Source organism: Panthera tigris, chromosome B3 (genome assembly GCF_018350195.1).
Source record: "Panthera tigris isolate Pti1 chromosome B3, P.tigris_Pti1_mat1.1, whole genome shotgun sequence".
NCBI lineage: Eukaryota > Metazoa > Chordata > Mammalia > Carnivora > Felidae > Panthera > Panthera tigris.
Window position 1 is genome coordinate 65,556,075 of NC_056665.1, and position 10,203 is coordinate 65,566,277.

At 36.9% G+C, this 10,203-nt stretch overlaps 1 protein-coding gene across 7 annotated transcripts in view; it reads left to right on the top strand.

Annotated features, from left to right (window-relative positions):
- Positions 1–10,203, top strand: part of MEIS2 (Meis homeobox 2) — a 208,369-nt gene that overhangs the window by 135,710 nt on the left and 62,456 nt on the right. The window lies entirely within an intron of this gene.

Genomic DNA, 10,203 nt, shown 5'->3' on the forward strand with positions numbered 1-10,203 from the left:
AAATGATTTGATATTTCAATATTTAATCACTTTTATCTTGAATGAGTGAATGTTTATTCAATAAATATCCAGAGTCATGAAGAGTTATATGTACATATATATTTCTTCATTTTGTTTGGTTATGACATGGATTATTAGATAGTTGATGATCTTCTATAATTACGAGAAGAAGCATCTTCATAAGTATGTTGAAAGACATTTTAAAGGTGTTCTAATTACTGATGACTTGATTTACTCTAAACACAAATTGGAAATTCACAAAGTGATTGTTTTCATCTGCTTAGAAACACTTTTTATTTAAAGTATTTGTGTGTTTTGAAGTTTAGGTGAGGGGCACCTGGGTGGCTCAGCAGATTAAGTGTCCAACTCTTGATCTCAGTTCAGGTCATGATCTCCTGGTGTGTGAGTTTGAGCCCCATGTGGGGGGCCCTGTGCTGACAGTGCAGGGCCTATTTGGGATTCTGTCTTCTCTCTCTCTCTCTCTCCCCCCGCCCCCTGCTTACTCTCTCTCTCTCCCTGTCTCTCAAAATAAAAAAAATAAAATAAAATAAAATAAAATAAAATAAAATAAAATAAAATAAAATAAACTTAAACAAAATAAAGTTAAGGTGAAATAGTAATGGGCCAGTATATGCACAAAGACAGATAAATGTGGCAGTACCTTGTTGTGTCTCTGTCTTGATTCAGTTAACTTTCACTAAACAGGCTGCTTTAAAAAAGGGAAGGAAAAACAAATTGATAAGATAAAACTGTGGGGAATTCCAAAATAAATACTGCTAACTGACCTTTTTTGATGGCCCAGTTAAGAGTTTTCTTATTATGGTATGAGTTGGTTGCTTTATTTACTAGTGCAGTGGGTACCTAAGGAAAACACTTGGGTAATATCTTTGATTTTTTCATATTCCATGGACAGACTGATAAGGATCTTTCTCCCAGGTTCTCAAAAATCACATAAATTCCAAAACATTTAAGAACACGGGGTTATATTTAAACAGGAAAAAAGTCAAGGGTTTTGTTTTTTTTTTTTTTTGTAGCCCACCTGCCTCCCTTTTTTAGAGTATACAGCTACATATATAGTTGTATCCAATGCTCATGAATATGTTACGAAAAGAGGCCAGTTTGGAACTCCTGAACCAAGTTTCTAATGCCAGTGTTCAATGTTCAACACGTTAGTGTGTTTATCTTGGTGAACTGTAAAATGAAAGAATTAACTCTTATTAAGGAGTTCTGATTCCTCATAGCCACCGTGATTGAAGCCTTCTCCATAATGTGGTATAAGAAATGGTCACTATTAGGGTTCGTTCTATCTATCTATCTATCTATCTTTTTATTTATTTATTTATTGTTTATTTATTTTTGACAGAGACAGAGCATGAGCGGGGGAGGGGCAGAGAGAGATAGACACAGAATCCGAAGCAGGCTCCAGGCTTCGAGCTGTCAGCACAGAGTCTGACGCGGGGCTTGAACTCACAGACCGCGAGATCATGACCTGAGCCCAAGTTGGACACTCAACCGACTGAGCCACCCAGGTGCCCCTGTGGTTCTCTTTTTAACCACTACTTCCCATCACAAGAAGTCATTCCTTTAAAGCTACTCTCTTCTTATTTTTATGACTTTTTAACTTATCATTAACCCCATGCTCTTATCCTATACTTTGAGATGAGCAAAGAAGATAATATCCAAAACATTTCCATTGCTTACTCTAGAGATAATAACCTTTTTGAAAAAAAGATAATCCTCAGTTTCTTTAAACAACAACTTCCTCTTTAAGTCTCTGGTAGCTTTCTCTGTCAAATTGGACTTTCAGTACATTCTTAAGGTAAATCAGACAAAATTATTTATAGCATAGGCCATGCAAATAAAATTAGACTAAACATACTGGAATTATTTATCATAGCTTGTAAACTTTACCCCACTTTTTTATCCATACTTTTTTTCATGTTATTAAAGAAATGTAACGGACTAATCACTAATCCTCATTTCCTTCTAACTCAGTCTCATATGGCACTGTGTCTGGACCTGTTAATAAGTAGGATTGTTGTCATAAGATTAGATACAAGTATCTCCGTTGTCTAGACATTATATAACTCTCTGCCAAATACTTCAGATCCTTGTTTTAAAGCAACCCCTTAGCCTTTTTAACAAGGTGAGATACTAAATGTTAATGAAAAGTCCCACGGACTTATTTCTTTTCCACAGCTTCTTAGTGTCACCATCTGAATTTGCCAATTTCTGCTCCATTCTCTACATATAGAATTTTTACTGCTGTTTTATATAAGAGCCAGGGGCACCTGGATGGCTCAGTCAGTTAAGCATCCACCTTCGGCTTAGGTCATGATCTCACGGTTCATGAGTTTGAGCCCCCACATCGGGATCTCTGCTGACAGCACAGAGCTTGTTTTGGATCTTCTCTCTCTCTCTCTCTCCGCCCCCCCCCCCTTTGCCCCTCCACCCTCTCACAAATAAATAAAAACATTTAAATGAGAGCTGGTTTTCCCTGTTTCATGTTTGAGGCCATAAAATGTTGGTATTATTTGCCTCTTTGAGTGTCTCCTTCCTTAAATCTCTCTTCTCATTTGCTCCTCAGCTTTCACCTCAACCGACCTCTCTCATTTCAAAATAGCATTTTTAGGTTGCAAAGAATTTACTTGTTTGCATCCTCAAACTTGACTAATTCAACATGCAGAGTTTTTTGTTTGTTTTTTAATGAGTTGCTTTTTTTTAATTTTTAAAGGTTTTTTTTTTTAGTTTTGTTTTTTGTTTTTTTTTGTTTTGAGAGAGAGACTGAGTGTGTGATGCCTCTTGCATGCTAGGCAGTGAGCTAGATTCTGGAGGTAAAATGTGCCTTGCTTGTCTCTACTCTCAAGGAGCATCGAGTCCAATGAGAGAGACAGACCAGCGAGTATTTGCAAGGCAGTAGTGTGGCAAATGGGGAAATTTAGGGTGATATGCAAACATACAGAATATGGGTGTTAAGTAGCTTATAGTATAAAATCTGGCTATTGGTATCTACGATTCATAGGTAGAAATAAGATGTTCCAGGGGCACCTGGGTGGCTCAGTCTGTTACGCCTCTGACGTTGGCTCAGGTCATGATCTCACAGTTCATGAGTTTGAGCCTTGCGTTGGGCTCTGTGCTGACAGCTTAGAGCCTGGGGCCTGCTTTGGATACTATGTCTCCCTCTGTCCCTCCCCTGCTTGTGCACACGTGTGTCTGTGTGTGTCTGCATGGGTGTGCGCGTGCACTCTTTCAAAAATTAATAATCATTAAAAAAAATGTTTAGAAATAAAATGTTCTTTGACATTATGTAAGCATGAAATTTCTTCTTGCTAGGGAAACATCTTAAAAAAGCAGGAGGCCAGGCCAACAACAAGGTTTAGGCAGGCCCCTTCTCCTCAGTTGACCTCAGTTTTGTTAGACACAAAATAAGAAGGTTTGAATGAGGTGACTCTCCTGTCCTTTCTAGTTTCTAAAACTGTGAGTCTGTTTTTCTTTTGCAGTTCACTGAAAAATCTAAATAGCCTAAACCTGTTTTGAAATCTATTTCAACAAATGATCCATAAAATAAATAAGCACAAAATTCAATTTTTTGGAAAAGTGGTCTGGCTATAGAACTGAGTAGTCCCATAAAATATTAATTTGGTCATAGTGTGGAAATGTGAAATGATCGTTAAATGAGTCAAGGCCTTATTTGTGGCCTTTGGCTCATTTGGTAAGATTGCCCATCAGCCATGTAGGCAGCGTAATACGCATGGCCAAGCAGCTCATGGGAGCGTCCTAACAAATGTTAAATAAAAATTATCTTTCTCTAGCCTTAGGAACATATTTCCATTATTTTCAAAATAAGACTGCGCACAGCTTTAAAATCTCCATCAATAGAAAAATGATGATATTCATTGTGCTTAAAACTCTGACTCCTATCTGCAAATGTCTTATGTTTTTCTGATACTTTTTTATGTCTTTTTGGAAGTTTAGAAGTAGTATGGGTGTTGGTGGCATCTAACCTTCACGTAATTTCATGCTCATATGAACTCCCTGCATACCATTAGAACATGTGTATGTAACATTTCTTGAAGATGCAAAAAATGTTCCTTCTTTGTCCCAAGACTCTTAGGTTATTTTGTCTTTCTGTCATTAACTTTGGTTTCATAAGAAATTCCTTCTTCACTGTTTTATTTTATCTGTATCTTGATAATAATAAATTTAAAAACTGTTCCTAAAATCTCTGAATCATAATCCAGCAGGCTCGTTCAGTATTCTTTTAGCTCACCTACAGGACGGTGAGTGGTTTTCTTTTTTTGCTCTTTTTAATGAGACCTTCCTACCATGGCTCTAAATATCAACCATGGTTCACCTCTTAGGGTCTGGCTATTATTAAAAATCTCTCAAGCAGTTTCTGACTTTAAACATTATTATTATTATTATTCAATCTATTTACCTCTATGTGAACTCAAATGGAAATGAATCTCCTGAAATAGCCATGTTTTCTTCATCCCAGATATGCACACGGCGTTAAAAAAAAACACAAACAAAAACCCAACTAATTTAAATCTGAAATCTGGGTGTCCATGACACCAAACATCTGGATGAAAACTGAAAAATTTAGTAGCTGTCTTCAGATATCCAAATATTGTGTCAGTAAAACAGTTAAATGTCTATCTGAATCTTTCCGTTTGTGTCTGGGTATTTATGCATCATATACGTAGTACCATCAGTCCTTTCTAGTAGAAAACATTATAAATTTCAGAAGGAACGCATCACAAACAAGGATGTATTGAGCAGCTGTTATGTGGGAAACATTGCACTAAGTGCTTTTAATTCTGAACTCTGTCCTCAAATGATTTGCCATCCAGTAAAGGATATAACACAAGTACACTGACATACATAAAACACAATGTGGAGTAAAAACACAAGAGAGAAGGAGGGAAAGCACTGTGAAATTTTTAGAGAAAGCGACTACTTCTGGCTGGAGAGGATTTTCCACTGGATCCAGTGTTTAGACTGGCCATGATGGACATGCCAGATTCATGGGAATGGAAGGGAATTTTGTGAAATGCATTCTCTTTCAGCAACAGGGAATTTTGCTGAAATGAAATGTGAAAGTTATTGTGTCATTTTTCATCATCACAGCCTTTTGGTTCCTGTAAGGTTTTTGAGTCTCAGGTATTTTGATTAGTAAATTTCTATCGTTTCCCTTAAGAGTTTCAACTTTACACAAGAAATATACTGAAATTTACTCTCTGGTCATTTTAGAAACAATGTAAGAACTCACCTTTATGCTTTTCTCATTTAGATTTTTTAAAGTTCTGGGTTTTATATACATTGCATGCTTAAACGTCTGTCTTCTAAGTTAGGTCATTTTTTAATTTATTGGGATCAGAAGTCTGATAAACTTTTTTTTAATTCCCAAATCCTCAAGAGTTCTGCCCTATTTGGTCAGTCTGCAGACCTAGATGAAAGCAAAATTGTTGATTGCTTTCCTCTTCTTCCTCCTCCTTCCCTGTTTTTTATTCTTTTTATTTTAGTAATAAATAATCATTTTTAGCTGGAGGGGGTAAAAGAATAAACTGAGAAGGTTCCAGATAATCTAAGTCATGCCATGTGCATTAGTCAGGACTAATTTATTGGCTCAGGTAACTGAAAGGTAAAAGGATCTGGCTTTAGGTAGAGCTGTATCCAAGTGCAGAAATGATGTCAGGAATCTGTTCTTTATTGGCTCTACTTTAGTCTCCATGGGCTTCATCCTCAGTCAGGCTTTCCCATTTTGGTGGCAACAATGGCATCAGCGACTCCAGACACATATTCTACTGACTAACTCCAGTGAAAAGAGAACACCTTTGACTGACAGCCCAACCCACACCCATTAACCTAACTTGGGTTTCTTTTTCAGTGCAGCCAGGGTGATTAACTATGTTGATTGACTAAGCCTGGTCGCTTGGCCACCCCTGAACATATGCCTAAAGAAAAATCAGGGTACTACTATTACCAAAATAAAGGGGAAGGATACTTCAGTGAAAAACTTTAATGTTACAGTGGGAAAGACCACCACAAATGTCGAGACAGCAGGTGGTTAGCCCCTCTCTTACCACTGCCTGTTTCTATGACCTGGCATATGTTACTTACACCTGTGAGTCTTGGTTTCCTCATCTACATTAATTAGGTGCCAGGCCAAAGTTCTGTCTAAAGGACCTTTTTACTCCACTATTTTGTGGTTCTGATCTCAAGAACCGGAGAGGGGGGGAAGACACGCAGAAAATGCAGATATCTACAAATAGTAACACAAAGTGAGAGGTACATCATGTTTCATATGGAAGTGCTTCAGGGAGAAACAGGAAGTTAGTTTGGTAGTAGAAGAGGGAAGGGTTTTTACTGCCTCCTGAGATAGTGATTCGAAGCTCAGACAATTTGAGGGTGTGTGTGTGTGTGTGTGTGTGAGAGAGAGAGAGAGAGAGAGAGAGAGAGAGAGGGAGAGAGAATTACTAAGATTCAGAATTAACCATCACAAACTATACTATTATAATCTCTACAGATATTTTACAACCCATTATAATCTCTATAGATATTTTACAGTCTTATTCAAGGTGACAGAACAGCTTGACTGGGAACTTATGTCTGTTTTGTTTGTTTTTCATTTTTCCTACAAATATTGAGAGACGCTCAGGTGGAGGTGGGGAGAATTACAAAAGTTTAAAAAGCCCAGAGCTCTGCCCTTAGAAAGTTATACTTAATGAAGAAAAGATATATAAATAAGACATGACAGTGAAAGGCTAAAATTTATAAATGCCAAGTAAATTGCAACATGAATGTAGTAGAAAGGAGATTACTTTCAGTTGTGAGGATGTGATGGGTTTTAAAATATCTTCATTGTTTGTTTTACCTCAGAACTGTATTTGTTACATACATTTCAGTCAGAGCAGAGGAATTTTTGTTTACATAAGAAAAAGATGTTAAATTCATGGCCATTGAACAAATTTGGCATTCCAGGAAAATGCACTTACTTATTCAGGGGCGGTCTACTTGTACCCTAGTTCAGGAAGCACAGTACTAGAGCAATAACGGATATCCACCCAAATGCAGTTTTATGGTTTATCTTAGGAAAATTGCTTAGAAAGTTCCATATATGAGTGGCATCATCAAAATCTAAGTCAACTGGATTAATTCTATAGAGTAAATGGTGTCTTGAAGGGGATTGAGGAAAAGGAGGCAGTCATCACAATGATCAATTCCCAAGTGTTTGCTCAGACTAAGACCCTGCTCAACAAATTACTCTGTCATTTGTCTTAATGGTTGCATTACATCATCACACAAGTAATTTGACAAATCGGACGTGGGTCTTCAAAGATAGCTCATCAGTAAGCCTCAGAGTCCAGCAAGTGAGTCAAACTCATTGGGTAGGAAAGTAACTCGAGAGGTAGGACTTGTCCTAGAGATGTTCTGCTTTGAAAAATTATCCAGTCAGACAGTTACTGTAACATGAAAGAATAGCTAGCTTAATAAAAATGTTAAATTACTATGGTGTTAATAAAAATGCAGAGTGGGAGCACCCAGGTGGCTCAGTCGGTTAAGCATCTGACTTTGGCTCAGGTCATGATCTCATGGTTCATGAATTTGAGCCCCACATCAGGCTCTGTGCTGACAGCTCGGAGCCTGCAGCCTGCTTTGGATTCTGTGTGTCTCTCTCTCTCTCTCTCTCTCTCTCTCTCTCTCCCTCTCTCTCTCTCTCTCCCCCCCCCACCTCCCCCCTCAAAAATAAACATTAAAAAAAATTTTAAATGCAGAGTGTATATTAAATTACAATAAATTAATTATAATTTTAAAATTCCTATTGTATTTAAAAAAATTGTTTGAAGCGGTACACACGGAGACAGTATAGGGTATCTGTAAACAAAAAGCAAAAGCCTTTAGCTCCTAGACTACCTAACATGAACCATTATCACTGTGTAATTTTCCAGATGTTTATCTTTCACTACAAGGACAGATACATTCAATTAATTTATGAATTCATGTATCTGTTTTACAGAAAATTGATAATACATGTTCTGTAGTTTGCTTTTTTTCACTCAACATATATGGGAAAACCTTTTTCATGAGAACCTCACATGTTATTTAACTATAGTTTAGTTGATAGGCTATTTCCAATTTTTTACCCTTCTAAGTACTACCATTTTTATTTATCCTGTACTTCTAATTCATGAGATGATTAGAAATAGCCCTTCAAGTGTTTTTAAACATCGGTATAAATCCTTTCAACATAGAATAAAATTCCTGACAAATCATTTCCAGTTTGGACATTATTGGAGAGAGGTTAATCACAAAAGAAAATGATTATTAAGTGGTTTCACCCAAAATCTGTTCCACTGATGTATTCTAAGGATGTTGCAGATCTATTTCCATGTACTTGATAAAGCAGGTTAACCTCAAAAAGACAGAGGGAGAGAAGTTCTAGCTAAGGTTAGCATCTTGAATAAATATAATATCTTAACTTCAAATGAGTCTTTAGATAAAGAGGCAATTAAAAATATTCTACATGGAGAATACTCTATCTCCATGGAGTTGTGAGCCATACATGCCTTATTAACTTTTTGAACACTTGTCCGTTGATATTCAAAGTAAGGGGATCTTTGTGACTCCCTTCTATTCAACAGTGGCTTTAGAACTATTTTGAGAAGTGAAAAACTTTGACCTATGTTGGTTCTTTCTTGATGAAGGGAATCATCATCGTCGCTATTATGTTACCATGTGTGTTCTTAAAAGTAAATTGAGCCACCTCTGGGCCACTGGACCAGAGTGGGTCGGCCCCCAACAGTGAACAGACTAAACTATAGCTTTAGTCCAAGAATATGGAAACTGACAACAAATTATTGCTTGCGGTCTACTTCCAGTTTTCAAGTGCAAACATACCAAAGTTTATTTTAAATTTGAGCCAGTCAGACATTTAGTAATATACATCAAAGAAGAAGTGAAGGCTTCCCATGTTTATTATTTCAATATGATGTCTGTTCTAATAAAGTAGAAGAATGCGTATGATAGACCATGTAGTAGAAATTCTCTGGTTCTACAGTTAGACTTTAAATATATACATATATTTGTAAATTAATCCGAAACACATTGCCATGGTTCCAATTCCTCTGAAAGCTGATTGTTTTCCGTCCCTTTTTTAATTTTAGAAATATAGTGGCTGACTGCCAGAACACTTCCAGATAAACAGTCCACTCCATGTATAAAAGGGGCATAGAATCACGCATGTTCAGAAACCACAGAACGTTATTTAAATAAGTTAAAGTTATTATGGTCTTCCCTATTAATTAAAAAAAAAGCCATCTGTGCAAGGTGAATTTTGGTAAGGTCCCAATTTTTTTAATGATTGTGGATGGAATTTGCAACTGCTCTCATAGTGAAAGTACTGCTCAGGGATTCCCAAGATAAAATGTACTGTTTATGTAATTTTGTGGTCATTGGACTAAATTTCTACTAGAACACTGGAAAGAATTCTTGTTATTTGATCAGAATTTACAGTCATACTTCAAAGAACTGGCTTTCTACTAACATCAGCTTTCTACTCTTCTACTTCCTTAACATCCTAAACCTTAATTTCATATGAATCTTCTGTGTGTGTGTGTGTGTGTGTGTGTACATATAGGTACATGTATATATGTGTGTGTGTGCACGTGCACACCTCTGCCCCTCTTTCACATACACACACACACACACACACACACCACAGCGCCCATGTTTTGTCAGACCTGCCTTGAGCAAACACATCAAACAGTGAGCAAGACTAAACAAGCCAGAAAGAAAACACTGTATAAAGAAACGACACACTGGATGTTGACGTGACCAGTGCATATCCATATACTCTTGCGATGAGTCCTTATTTTCATTTTTGTTATTTGTGGAATTCATTTCTATTAACTATTTCATTATAGGGAAAATAATTTATAAACCTAGGCGTTCAAAATCTTAGAGGGACCAAAAGTCAAAAGGTGCTCCTCCCTTGAATTTGGTAGGAAAAATGCTATGACAAGAAGGATCTGGGGATTGTTTTTGGTCATTTTCCCCCAGCCACTGTTTTCAGTCAATTAAAATTTGTACCCTAGGCCTTTTCCAGTTTGAAGCCACCCAGGCGTCTGTGATGAGCAGTCCTTCTTGTTTGGGTAGTCATTCATTATCTCCATTACCAAAAGGAGAATAGAGGACAATTAC